Raw genomic sequence first — 12930 nt, 5'->3', positions numbered from 1 at the left:
TGGCAAAGTATGCATGACTGCTACAACTGGTTTTGGAATTCTTTATCTGATTTTTAAAAACTATTTTCATTTTCCCCCCACCTTTTTTTTTTTTTTTTAATTTTACAACCATGCCTGGCTGGCTTGCTTTATTGGAGAAGGGCATGTGGAGTTAACAATGTGAAGATAGTTGGGACCTGAGGTCCGGAAGAACACCCTCCCCTCCCCATACATACAAACTGTCCCAAATAAAAAATAACCAACTATGGGAGAGCAGCTAAGACAGTGACTGAGGGTAGGGAAGGGAACATGGAACCCAAGGGCCACAGGAGAAACCATGCATGGGCTGGGAGGGCCCAGAGGCAGCCTCAATATGAGTAACGTGAGTGAGAGTCTCTCTACCTTCCACATATGTCTATATAAATAGAAGTTGTTCACCTTCCCCTATTCTCCCCTCTGCTCTGTGCTGCTCACTGTGGCCCCAGCTCCTCTGTTCACATGTGGGCAAAGGAAAGGGATGATGGGCAAATCATCACTGAATTGTGATCAGACCCACACATTCACCAGCTCTCGCTGGTGAATCTTTTGTGCGTTACAGGATTCTTTATGTGCTCACTGAGTGCCTGGGGGTCCTTCCGCATCTGTTCCAGGATGAGCTGCATGGTGGGGTCACTCATTATCTGCTGCACCTCTGGCATGTGGTGTCAGTTGTGCTGGGCCATCATACGGTGTTGGTAACTGTCCGCAGCCTCCTTACAGTTGGCATCCAGTTCTAAGGCTTTCTGGTAGACATCCACGGTTTTCCTGCAGTGCTTCATCTCTTCTAGGGCAGATGTTTTCCCTGTGAAACCCTTGATGGAGGTTGGTTCTAGCTGGACACATTCCTCACAGTCCCTGAGCACTAGCTGAGACTCCAGGAGTTTGGTGTAGCAGGCAGCTTGATTGCTGTACAATTTGGAATCCCTTGGGTTCCGTTTGATGGCTTCTGTATAATGCTTCACAGTCTGGGGATCCTCCCTTTCTGAAAACATTCATTGCCTTTGTTCTTCTCCTCTATAGGCCAGTCACCCTTGCTCCTTTCTCTGCTTGTTGGCATTTCTTTTTTTTTTTTTTAATGTTTATTTATTTTTGAGGGAGAGAGAGAGACAGAGAGACAGAGTACGAGCAAGGAAGGGGAAGAGAGAGAGGGAGACACAGAATCAGAAGCAGGCTCCAGGCTCTGAGCTGTCAGCACAGAACACAACACAGGGCTTGAACTCACAAACCGTGAGATCATGACCTGAGCCCAAGTCAGATGCTTAACTGACTGAGCCACCCCAGTACTCCTGCCTGTTGGCATTTCTTGAGCACATCTGGGGTTCAGTGCTCTGCCAAAGACTTGTTATAGAAATGGGTGGCATCCTTGTACTTTTCTTCTTTGAAGTAGACGTTGCCAACTCGAGCATAAGCTTTGGCAATCTGTCGATATTCTTCTTGATTTTCTCATTCCACTTTGATGGCCTTCTCACAAAGCTCTAGGCATTTACTGTAGTCGCCCTTCTCGAAGTACACAGATGCTTGATTGGTCATGTAAGTCCTATTGGTGGGGTCCAGGTCCCTGGCTCTGTCGTAGTGCTTCAAGGCTGTATCAAAGTCTTTCTTCTTGTAGGATTCATTCCCCAACTCCTTCTCTTTCAGTGCCTGCTTCTTATTCTCTGGAAGATCTTCTTCCATTGGCTCTGGCTTGGTATCCTTTTTGGGAGGAGGTAATGGTGGAGGTATTGCACCTTCCTCCTCCTCATCCATACTGTCCCGATCGACTCCCAGGAGGACACTGAGAGTCTTCATGACCTGGGGATCTTGCAGTTTCATGCCCAGGTCAGATGGCTTGTTTCACAGCTGCTCTATCATTTCCTGATAGGTAGGATCAGTGAGCATTGTCTTTGTCCTGGGATCACTCTCCAACTTCTGATACAGATTGGATATGTTGAAAGGGTTCATGGAACCTCCTCTCTGCCACCTGGGCCTCCATATTCTGTAAGCCCTCTTTCAGCTGAGATTATTTGCTTTATGTTCTCAACCTTCTTTATAGGTTCACTTGGCTTCTTCAAATCGGTTTAAGGACTCAAGAGCTGCTGCTTTTCGTGAATAGCCCTTGCCTCCATCAAGCTTTAAGTCAATGGTTTTATAACCATCCTCATAAGCCTTCTGGCATAGGCCACTGAGCAATTGCTATAGAGCATGTGGTTCTGGGGATCTAACTTAATTGCTTTAGAGCAGCACTATAATGTATCATCAATGTTGCCAGCTCTCAGGGCCTTATTGCCCTTCTCTTTTAGCTTATTTACCTGCTCCATAGCCTGGTCCAGAACCGCATTGAATCGATTCTATCCACTTCACATTCCCAATTCTTAAGAACTATTTGCATTTAATATGTAGATAACTTTTTTAAAGGGAAGTTTTCCCAAAAATGGAGCTTAAAAGGGCCTAAGCTCCCCTCACCCCACCTCAGCCATCTCTTGGAGATGTCACTGTTGGTTTGATGAAGATTTTACTGTCTTGTCCTCCTAATCTGAGTCCAGTATGCCCTGTAGTCATCAATGATATGAGCCAGATGGTCATGTTTATAATATTTACACTGGTGTAGGGGCAAAGTGCAGACCACCTTTATATACACACATCTGCCAAAAGGTTCTTCCATGACAAAGAAGAAAGGTTACATGGTAGGTGGATCCTCCCAGAAGTACTGCATTAGTGTGCTAAGAAGGGCCAGAGGGGCCAGCCCAAGATTCTGAGGAGGTCTACAATATACTATAAAATCTGGCAGGTATACTGGTTCCTGGTAACCCAGCACATTGGGCTATCTAAACCCAGTCTCCTTTATCTCCAGGATGCCTGATTTCACCTCCATCAGCATCTTTCCAAATCTTCTCCCCTTTACTTTCAGTTTAAAAGGTCAACCTGATGCTGAGATTTGAGATTTCTGCAGTGCTCAAGTACTGCTTCAAGGATGCTATAGCAGATGAATCATAATAATAATAACTATTATTATGCTACAAAAAGTGGCTTTGTGTTTAGAGGCCCCCAAATAGAAACTATCATAATATGCGGGGGCAAGGTCAAGAGATATCACCGTTGATAACAAATTGAATGAGTCAGGGCATATTTGATGAGCTCAGACATTTCCTGCACATATTTCAGGGCCTTTCCCAGAAATAACCCATTATCCATTGTGATGGGTGCCAGAATCATTCACTCAGACATGTTAGATAAACTCTATGTGGAAGCTGCAACCTGGCCCCATGCCACCTTCCTTAATAATAAGACGGTTTGGTTCTTACTGTGAATTGTGGAGGAAGAAGAGTTGAAGGGTAAGAATTGCAGCCTCCTGGGGGAGAGGGACATGACCAATGGTTAACAAGCAGAACATGACCACTGTGGCCAGCAGAGGGCAGCAGAACCAGATTACTTGTGCAGGTGGCTCCAGTGACCCTGTGGCCACTACTGTGAACATCTGTGCTCCAGGAGACCAGGACGACACAGGGTAGTCCCTAGAAAAGGTACAGCTAAAGTGGGAAAGGAGGTTTGGGGAAAGAGATTTCCTTCCCATTGATGATATTCTTTCTCTGAAATCAATCCACTGGCCTGCCTCCTGGAAAATTAATCTTCCAAAGGCTGCTCATCCCAAGAGGAACAGTCAGAAAAGCAATTTAAATCACACAGAGCTAAAGACTAGAACATACCCTATGACCCAGCAATAGCACTGCTAGGAATTTATCCAAGGGATACAGGAGTACTGATGCATAGGGGCACTTGTACCCCAATGTTCATAGCAGCACTCTCAACAATAGCCAAATTATGGAAAGAGCCTAAATGTCCATCAACTGATGAATGGATAAAGAAATTGTGGTATATATACACAATGGAATACTACGTGGCAATGAGAAAAAATGAAATATGGCCTTTTGTAGCAACGTGGATGGAACTGGAGAGTGTAATGCTAAGTGAAATAAGCCATACAGAGAAAGACAGATACCATATGGTTTCACTCTTATGTGGATCCTGAGAAACTTAACAGGAACCCATGGGGGAGGGGAAGAAAAAAAAAAAAAAGAGGTTAGAGTGGGAGAGAGCCAAAGCATAAGAGACTGTTAAAAACTGAGAACAAACTGAGGGTTGATGGGGGGTGGGAGGGAGGGGAGGGTGGGTGATGGGTATTGAGGAGGGCACCTTTTGGGATGAGCACTGGGTGTTGTATGGAAACCAATTTGTCAATAAATTTCATATATATATATATATATATATATATATATATATATATATAAAATAAAGCCAAACCAGACAAAAAAAAAAAAAAAGACTAGAACATAAATGTCTAATGACTCAATCAAGATATAAACAATTCATTAAATTCAGCCTGAAACAGCCACCATCCTTCCCTATGCCCTAACAGATTTACCATTGCATTGCTTGTGCCACCAATGTCCACCACCTCCACAACAAAGACACATAATATAAACACTTTGCTCTCATCTTCCCAGTAGATCTCTTGCCCTCCGTTTTCTTCTCCAGAAGGTCAGTGTTCTTAATCAGAGGGTAGTGAGTATGGGCAATGGGCAATACACACAAAGAGAGGACCTGTTTCATCCTCCCTTTCTTCTTTGGTTAAGCCAGAGATGACTCAGTATAGTTGAATTTTACTGTCCTTGAACACAGCAATACTCCTTAAACTTCACGAGTAGAGAAGGGTCAAGTAGGGCATACCACTAAGAATTATTGCTATTATGATGACTGTCCCAATGAGTGTGGGTAGATGCTCAGATGCTTAAAGGAAATTACGGTTAACTTTGTTATCAAAAATGTAAGTCTAATCAGGTAAAAATGTTGATGTCAATGTATTTTCAGCCCTTTCCCTGGCCCTATGAGCTAAAGAAGGTTCTGCTTTTTTCTATTCTGTTTCTTCCTTTCCCACGCTCCTCCCAGCAGGGTCCTGTTTTGGGGACTCTCATGAAGCCGTATTGAAAAAATAACATAAAGAAACCCACAGGGCAGGCTGAAGGAGGATGTTCAAATCTGTGTTTTAGAAGAGAGAGGCCCAGAAGCAGCTGTGGAAGGGGAGTGGGTGGGTGAGGACATGGGGATTCTAAGTATTTCTGTGGGTTACAGCCTTTCATGACATTAAAAAACATGTTGTACCATGTTCATTTGATGCAAGTCTTCTTTGAGAATGGACATTACGAATCATAGTTTCAATAGAATTATAGAAGACACTAACACAATTCTGCCTCTTCCTTGCAGTGATCATTTGCATAATTTGAGTAGGTTATCCTGTAGTGCATGTGGAGCATGGAAAATTACCTAACTCACAGAATCTCAGTGTACCAAAAACCGAGCAAATCAAAAGCCAGATACTTAACCAAAACTCTGCTGTTTCTCATCTCTGCTTCTGTGTTATTGTACCTAGGGCTTTTTAGAATCATCTTTGCTGCTTGAAAACTGTTGGAGACTTTTCCACTCCATCTCTCTTGGAAAGTTTCTTCTTCTGGGGACCTTTAGTTTTACCACCTCATGACACAGTTCAAGGCTATCCTGCAAAACCTCTCACTGGGACCTAGACTGACCAGGCTGATGCTTTATACACTGAGGCCTCCCCCACATGACAGAGCCAGTGTTCTTGGTTTGGTTCCTTTTTTCTGTCCTGAAGGGACCCTTTTAACTTCCAGAATTGGAGGCATTTAAAGAAGAAAACAATTGCTGGGTGTTATTATAGCCTCAAGGCCAAAAGGCACTTAATTAATTAAATGTTACATGTGGATTTAGGATGACAGCAGAGTAAGAGGCATGGGGACAAGAATGGCTTTTCCTCCCAAAAAAAGAAAACCAAATAAAGAGGTAACATTACCTGGAGAAAATCTCCTGGTTACAGAGAATTTTGATATCTGAGAAGCTGGGATTTCCAATCTCTCTCTCTCCCTGATTTTTTTCTTCATTGGAGGAAGATGAGGGCAGAGATAATTGAGAGGAGCTGGAATTCACTGGGGAAATTACCTCAGAAGCAAGCTATGGAAGAGGGCACCACAGAAACAGGTCCCCATGTAACCATGGTGACAAGCAGAGGAAGAAAAGGGTGGGGAGAAAGGGAGCAAAGAGCCAGTACAGATAGAGGGCAGGAGGGAATGCGGGGAGGGGAGGGGAGGGGCACCCAGGTCAATGAGTGAGTGGCAGGAACTTTTAAGCTAAATTCAGGTTTTTAAAGGAAGAAAGAATTAATTTGTAACTGCAATTAACTAGGAAGGCAGGATGTATGTTACACTATGGATTCTTTTTACATTTAGAAAGGGTTTTTAAACGTTTCTAGAGTTTAGCTACTTTAACAAAGCAAGATTAGGAGTGAACGGTAGAAAGTCACGGCTGAGCTGGGGGTGAGGTGGGGAAGGATGGAATAGAAACGTAGGTACACTCCCAGAGACTGCAGTCATCCAGAGTCCACAAAGCACCCGGCTGCCTCCTGGTGGCAGCTGTCCTCCCAGAGATTCCCCTACTGAGGCTGAAGTGGAAAAACCAACGCCATAAGGACAGAATGCCCACATTTAACAAATACAAATACAGTTAATTTCCAATGTCAGATAAACAGCAAATAATATCTTAGTAGGTTTGTGTTCCATGGCAACCCTAATAAGGTGGTACCCACTAATTAAATATCATCTTGTTCTCTCATCCCCTATATATTTAAAAAAGAAAGGAGAGAGGGGCGCTTGGGTGGCTCAGTCCCACAAGCATCTATTTCAGCTCAGGTCATGATCTCAGGGTTTGTGAATTCAAGCCCCACATCGGGCTCTGCGTGAACAGTGCAGAGCCTGCTTGGGATTCTCTCTCCCTCTCTCTTTGCCCCTCCCCCACATGTGTGCATAGGTGCGCATGCACTTTCTTTCTCTCTCTCAGAATAAATAAAGAAACTTAAAAACAAAACAAAGAAAGGAGAGAGGCAAAGAAGGAGAAAAGGGAGGGAGGATCTAAACACTAAATGGTTACTTTCTCTTTAATTATCAACCCACACTCCATTCCTTCTTGCTTTCCTCTCTCATCATCATAGAATATTCTCTATTCCCTATACAAAGCCTTCAAACAATCAAATCCGAACAAAGCCACACACAATCAAACCAGACCTCTCTGGTTCCTACAACCTCACACTGTCTTTTCCAGGGTGTTGGTCGTGTGTTATGGCGCCTCCTCCAGCCTCACCTGGGGCCTCCGCCCTGACCTCACTAATCTTTCTTGCAGCTGCTGGTTGTTCCTGCCGATCTGCACCTGTACCAGTTGACCCCGCCTCTGAGCTCCCTGCTGGCACTTTGTCAGTCCCTTGTCTACAATTAATGCACAGCTCTTAAAGCCTCCACCAGTTAGGTGGCAGGTATCAATAAATCCTGTCACAGCAACATTTCAACAAAGTGTTTTACAAAAAATCAATGCCTATGGTTCAGCAACGGTAATGACTTTGTTTGATGGATGTTTCTCACTCATGCCACCTCAGCTCCAGCCCTAACCAAACACCACTATGGAAAAGACCAAACAGAAGACAAGAAATTGGTTCACACATCACCTTAAAACTTCAATCAGATCATGTTATTTGATTTAAAACCCTCCACTGCTGTCTCATTACGTTGAGAATAAGACACAAAATGCTCACTATGGCCTGTAAGTTCTGCAGGATTTTCCTCTACCCACACATCTCACTCCATCTATGACTCACCCACTGTTATTCAGCCACGTGGAACCCTTTTCTGTTCCTGGAAAATGCCAGGCCTTTTCTTGCCTCCGGATCTTGCTCTTGCTTTCCCTTCTGCCTGGAACATTTTCCTTGACCAGATCTTTGGTTGGACAAATCATTCTGATCCTTCGGAACTCAGTTCTGGGGTGCTAAGTACATTCTACATTATCTTGAAATTTGTGTGCTTTACTGTATGAATGTCACAACCCAGTGAAAGATAACATATTAAGTGGGACACCCTAGTAATTTATTATCACATCACCCTCTTTATTTCCTTCCCGATAATGATCACAATCTAATGGTGATGTTGATTTGTTGGCTGTCTGTCTTCCCTCAAATCAGAGTTGGCAAAATGATGTCCCATTGTCCAAATCCAGCTACCATCTATTTTTGTTTTATTGGAACTCAGCCATGGCCATTCATTCACTATTGTCTGTGGTTCCTTTTTCATTGACTATTGTCTGTGGAAGAGCTGAGTAGTTCTGACACAGATTTTGTGGCTTCATGAACCTAAAATGTTTACTACCCAAACAAAATTTGACTGTCCATGCCCTCAGTTTCATGAGGGTAAAAACTGTGTCCATCTTAGTCATCTCTATTTTCAGTGTCCAAATAGTGCCTGGTCCAAACTTAGGAACCCTTCAATAAATGTTGGCTTCCCATTATGTCTCCTGCCAACTGGCTCCCACAGTAGTCATCTCCTGGTTGTTCTTTCCCCCATCAGAGCCTGGATCCTGACCAGTTGCCTGCAAACTGTAGGTTCTTGCCATCTGTCGTCCCCTCCTAGTCCTACCTCCTTGCTCTGTATCTCCATCTTGGGCTACTGAAAAGCAATCTGATCACAACCAATAATCCCATACACAAAGCTTCCTCTGCTTTGTGGCCATCAGAACCATGTTTTATAATCAATTATTATATGGCAAATCCATTCTTTATAATCATGAAAGCATTCCTATTTAAAATTTCATTCTTCTATCATTCAGCTTCTTGACAACATATTTATTTAGGTCATTTTCTATTATAAAAATGATTTATACACATAACATGAAATTTTGGAAATATAGAAAATAAAATAAAAAGTCACCAAAAGATGATCACTTTTATCATTTTGGTGTAGTTTCTTTCCATTCTTCTTTCTATCTTTCTATGCTTTTTTTTTAAAGTACACCTGTATAAAACAACAAAAGATACCTGAAAATAATTTCTTCTCTTGCATTATAAAAAACATTTTTATATTGCACATTCTTTGTAAATTAATATTTTTGGTATTGGCAAAATATTACATTGAGTGAATATATTTATGAAATATTTCCTAGTTCTTAAGAAATATTTATAATATATAATATATCCATATTTTAATAACCAAATGTCTTTGTGCATGCATGAAGCTTTTTTTCCCTACCTTTTGGATAACCCCCTCAAGTAAGATTTTCAGAAGCAGAATTACTGGATCAAAGGATCCTTTTTTTTTTTTTTTTAGTTTAGATACATATTGTCATTCTCACTTTTGAAAAGGCATAAAAACCTCTGGATAAAGTTCTCAAAGTAAATATACTCAAAATCCTCTTTCCTGTACTCCAAATCCATAAGAATGAGAGATGAGATATTAAGATATATATTCATATACACTACTGTCAAAACACAAGAGAAAAATGTCAGTGGCTCAAAACAGAGAGAAAACTTAAACAACAAGCAAAGTGTCAAGTCACAGGAACCAAAGGTGGGACTGGAGCCAGACAATTAAATACCTCCTAAGAAAAGTCTGAGTGCACCTTCTGTAACAAGAACCTGAGCTGGGCTTCCCACCCAAGAACAGTGGATGACATAGCTCTACCCATGCATCTAGAATTGTAGTAGAAACATCATTACCTACTCAGGGCAAGAGTCCATAGCAGAGTCGCCTTCTGGTCTATACCATGTGAATTGTGGAGAATTTTCACTCCAGAAATGGGGAGCTCTGAGCTGAACTACAAATATATGACCTGGGTTGACTCTGGTCAACCCATGAGATCAAGGCTAAGGCAGCTAAGAAACTACCTCACAGAAGAGGGATGCATGGGAGAAAATTCCTACACAATATGAGCTTTCCAGAAAAAAGTTTCAAAGCACACTTAGCACAATGAAAAGTAGTCACAAAGGAGAGATTTACACCCTGAGGGGAGAGAGATACAAGAATCTGAAAAGAAATTTGAAATGAATCTGTCTGAAATCTTCAAAGAAATAAAATAAGGTAACATCAATAAAATCAGAATAGGACATTATAAAATTGGAATAGGTAAATAATGAAAAGAACATTAAAAAATTATCCACCCTTGGGGTGCCTGGGTAGCTCAGTCAGTTAAGCATCCAACTTTAGCTTCAGTCATGATCTCACAGTTTATGAGTTCAAGCCCCACATTGGACTTTTCTTCTGTCAGCGCAGAGCCTGCTTCAGATTCTTTGCCCCCTCTCTCTGCCCCTACCCCATTTGTGTGTGCTCTCACTCTGTCTCTCTCTCTGTCTCAAAAATAAATAAACATTAAAAAAATATATATGTACCCTCCAAACTTAAAAATAAAAGCAGCCCTTAAAGGAACTGTACTTCACTACATTGACAGAAGAGGGTGATCTTGAACTAGGAATGGCAAATTTCTCTAAATCCATGAAATGAAATGAAGTATCATAAATCCACACAAAGCAACTCCAAGGGGGAGGAAAAAAAATTAGAAATTAGAATAAAAACACCTCAGCTGGAGAAAATTTTTACCAAAAAACACCCACAAAGCAACCACAAAACACAAAATTCCAAACAGAATTAATATCCTCAAACAAGCATTTGGAAATATGAAAAATGACCTTAAATCAGAAATTCAAACTCCAAGAATAGAAATGGACAAAGTGATAGGTGGAGAGAGAAAGAGAGAGAGAGATTGAAGTCAGGAAAGAAAATGCATATTCATGTTAGGAATGAAAGCTACATTATAAGTACCCAATGGAGAATAGAATCAAATGAAGTTGTTCTTGTTTTTTTAAGTTTATTTATTTATTTTGAGAGAAAGAGAGAGAGCACACAAGCAGAGGAGGGGGAGAGAGAAGGACAGACAGAATCCCAGGCAGGCTCCATGCCATCAACGCAGAGCCCAATGTGGGGCTTGAACCCACTAACTGTGAGATCATGACCTAAGCCAAGAGTCGAGGTCTCAGATGCTTACCCAACTGCGCCACCCAGGTGCCCCTCAAATGAAGTTTTAATAAAGAGTATTGAGGAGTGGAAGGAAAACAAGAAAACAAAAATGAAATAAAGAAAGAAGTAAAAAGATTCAGAGAGAAAGTGGTTGAAATGGAAGACAAAGAAAATGAAGGGTTCATTGGAACCCTTGAAAAAGACATATGAAACATGGGAATAAAACTTGTGTTTAAACCTACAATCCAAAATAGAGAGATATACCATGTTCATGTACTGGAAGACTCAATATTGTTAAGATGTCAGTTCTCCCCAGACTGAACTATAGACTTCTTGTCTATAAAACTTCTTGTTTCTCCTTTCCTCTCATACTCACAACTCTTCTGACAGTATTGGGTAGAAGTGTGGGTAACAAACCTACACCCACCAACTCTCCAACACAAGCTGGGTGTCCTACAGCCCAACTCCGCACTGTCTGCCTGAAGTTAGCATTATATCCCACAAGTTAAGGGCTCAGTCCCACAAGACCATCCCACTTCAGATACCTATTGTAGATCCCATGTTGTCTTTTATACTTTTGATCAACAACCAAAAGTATATCTGTATATATCTGTATATCTGTATATTAGGGTTCCCATGACTTCCTTTTCAGATTTTATAATTTGCTAGAACAGGTCACAGAAGTCAGGGAAACATTTATTATGTTTACTAGTTTATTATATAATAAAAAAAATATGATAAAAGACACAGATGAACATCCAGATGGAGAGATACATGGGAGGAAGTCTGGAAGTGTCCCAAATGTAGGAAGGAACTTTTGCTCCATGGAGTTGGGATGTGCCACCCTCCCTGTGTTCACCAGCCTAGAAGCTCTCCAACGCCTGTACTTTTTGGATTTTTGTGGAGGTTGTATTGTGTACACATGATTGATCTTAGCTCAATCTCTAGCTCCTCCCTCTTTCTCAGAGAACGGGGAGTGGAGATGAAAGCTCAAAGCTTCTAATTGTGGCTACATCTTTTTAGTGACCAGCAGACATCCTGAAGCCATCTATGAACCCACCAAGAGTCACCTCATTAGGACAAAAACATTCCTATCACCCAGGGAATCCCAAGGGTTTAGGACCTCTTTGTCGGGAACCAGGATGAAAGACTAAATATTACAACAGAAGATGCTACTTGTGCTCTTAACACTTAGGAAATTACGAGGTTTTAGGACCCCTGTGCCAGGAACCAGGGAGAGAAATATATATATATATATATATATATATATATATATATATATATATATCAGTTCTCCCCAAATTGAACTATAGACTCAATCCCAACCAAAGTCCTAATAAACTTTACTATAGGAATTGATAGCCTGTTGCTAAAACTCATATAGAAATGCAAAAACCTAGAAGAGCCAAAATCATTTTGAAAGAAAAAAAAACAAGGTTGGAGGACTCACATTACTTGATTTTAAAACTTAATATAAAATGAACCATAATTAAGAAAGAGTGGCATTAATTGAGATATCATCTCATGCCTGTTAAAATAGCCATCATCAAAAAGACAGGAGATAACAAATGATGGCATGGATGTGAAGAAAAGAAAACCCTTGTGCAGTTAGTGGGAATAAATAAGCCATGTGATAAAATATTCACATGCATATATAGGACCAAGGACTTATATCCAGAATATATAAAGAACTCTTATAACTCAATAATGAGAAGATGGATTGTTTAATTTTAAAAACTGGAAAGGAAGGAAGATTGGGAAGGAAGAGTCTTGGGCAAGCTGATGTGGAGTCTTTAAGCCAAAGTCATGGTCCTCTTGATAGATGGGCTTCCTTAGTCCCTCTGCCATGCTTAATCATTGGAGGGAGCAGCCTGGGAATCAGGACTCAACTTAATGGTGGAAGTGGATCTAGTGGGACAGAGGTTGTGGCCAGCTAGGCAATTTTTTCTTCACAATAGAAAATACAGGTGGTACATTTTCATGGCCATGCCATCTTCTTTCTCTACTTTCTATTCTTCTTGGCCTTTGATCTCCCAAGTAT

General features: G+C 41.3%; 1 pseudogene; it reads right to left on the bottom strand.

Annotated features, from left to right (window-relative positions):
- Positions 1–539: 539 nt before the first annotated feature.
- Positions 540–2337, bottom strand: LOC115526899 (annotated as a pseudogene).
- Between the last annotated feature and the right edge of the window lie 10593 nt (positions 2338–12930).

The sequence above is a fragment of the Lynx canadensis genome, chromosome D2, assembly GCF_007474595.2.
Source record: "Lynx canadensis isolate LIC74 chromosome D2, mLynCan4.pri.v2, whole genome shotgun sequence".
Taxonomy (NCBI): Eukaryota; Metazoa; Chordata; class Mammalia; order Carnivora; family Felidae; genus Lynx; species Lynx canadensis.
This window is presented reverse-complemented; position numbering and strand designations above follow the sequence as displayed.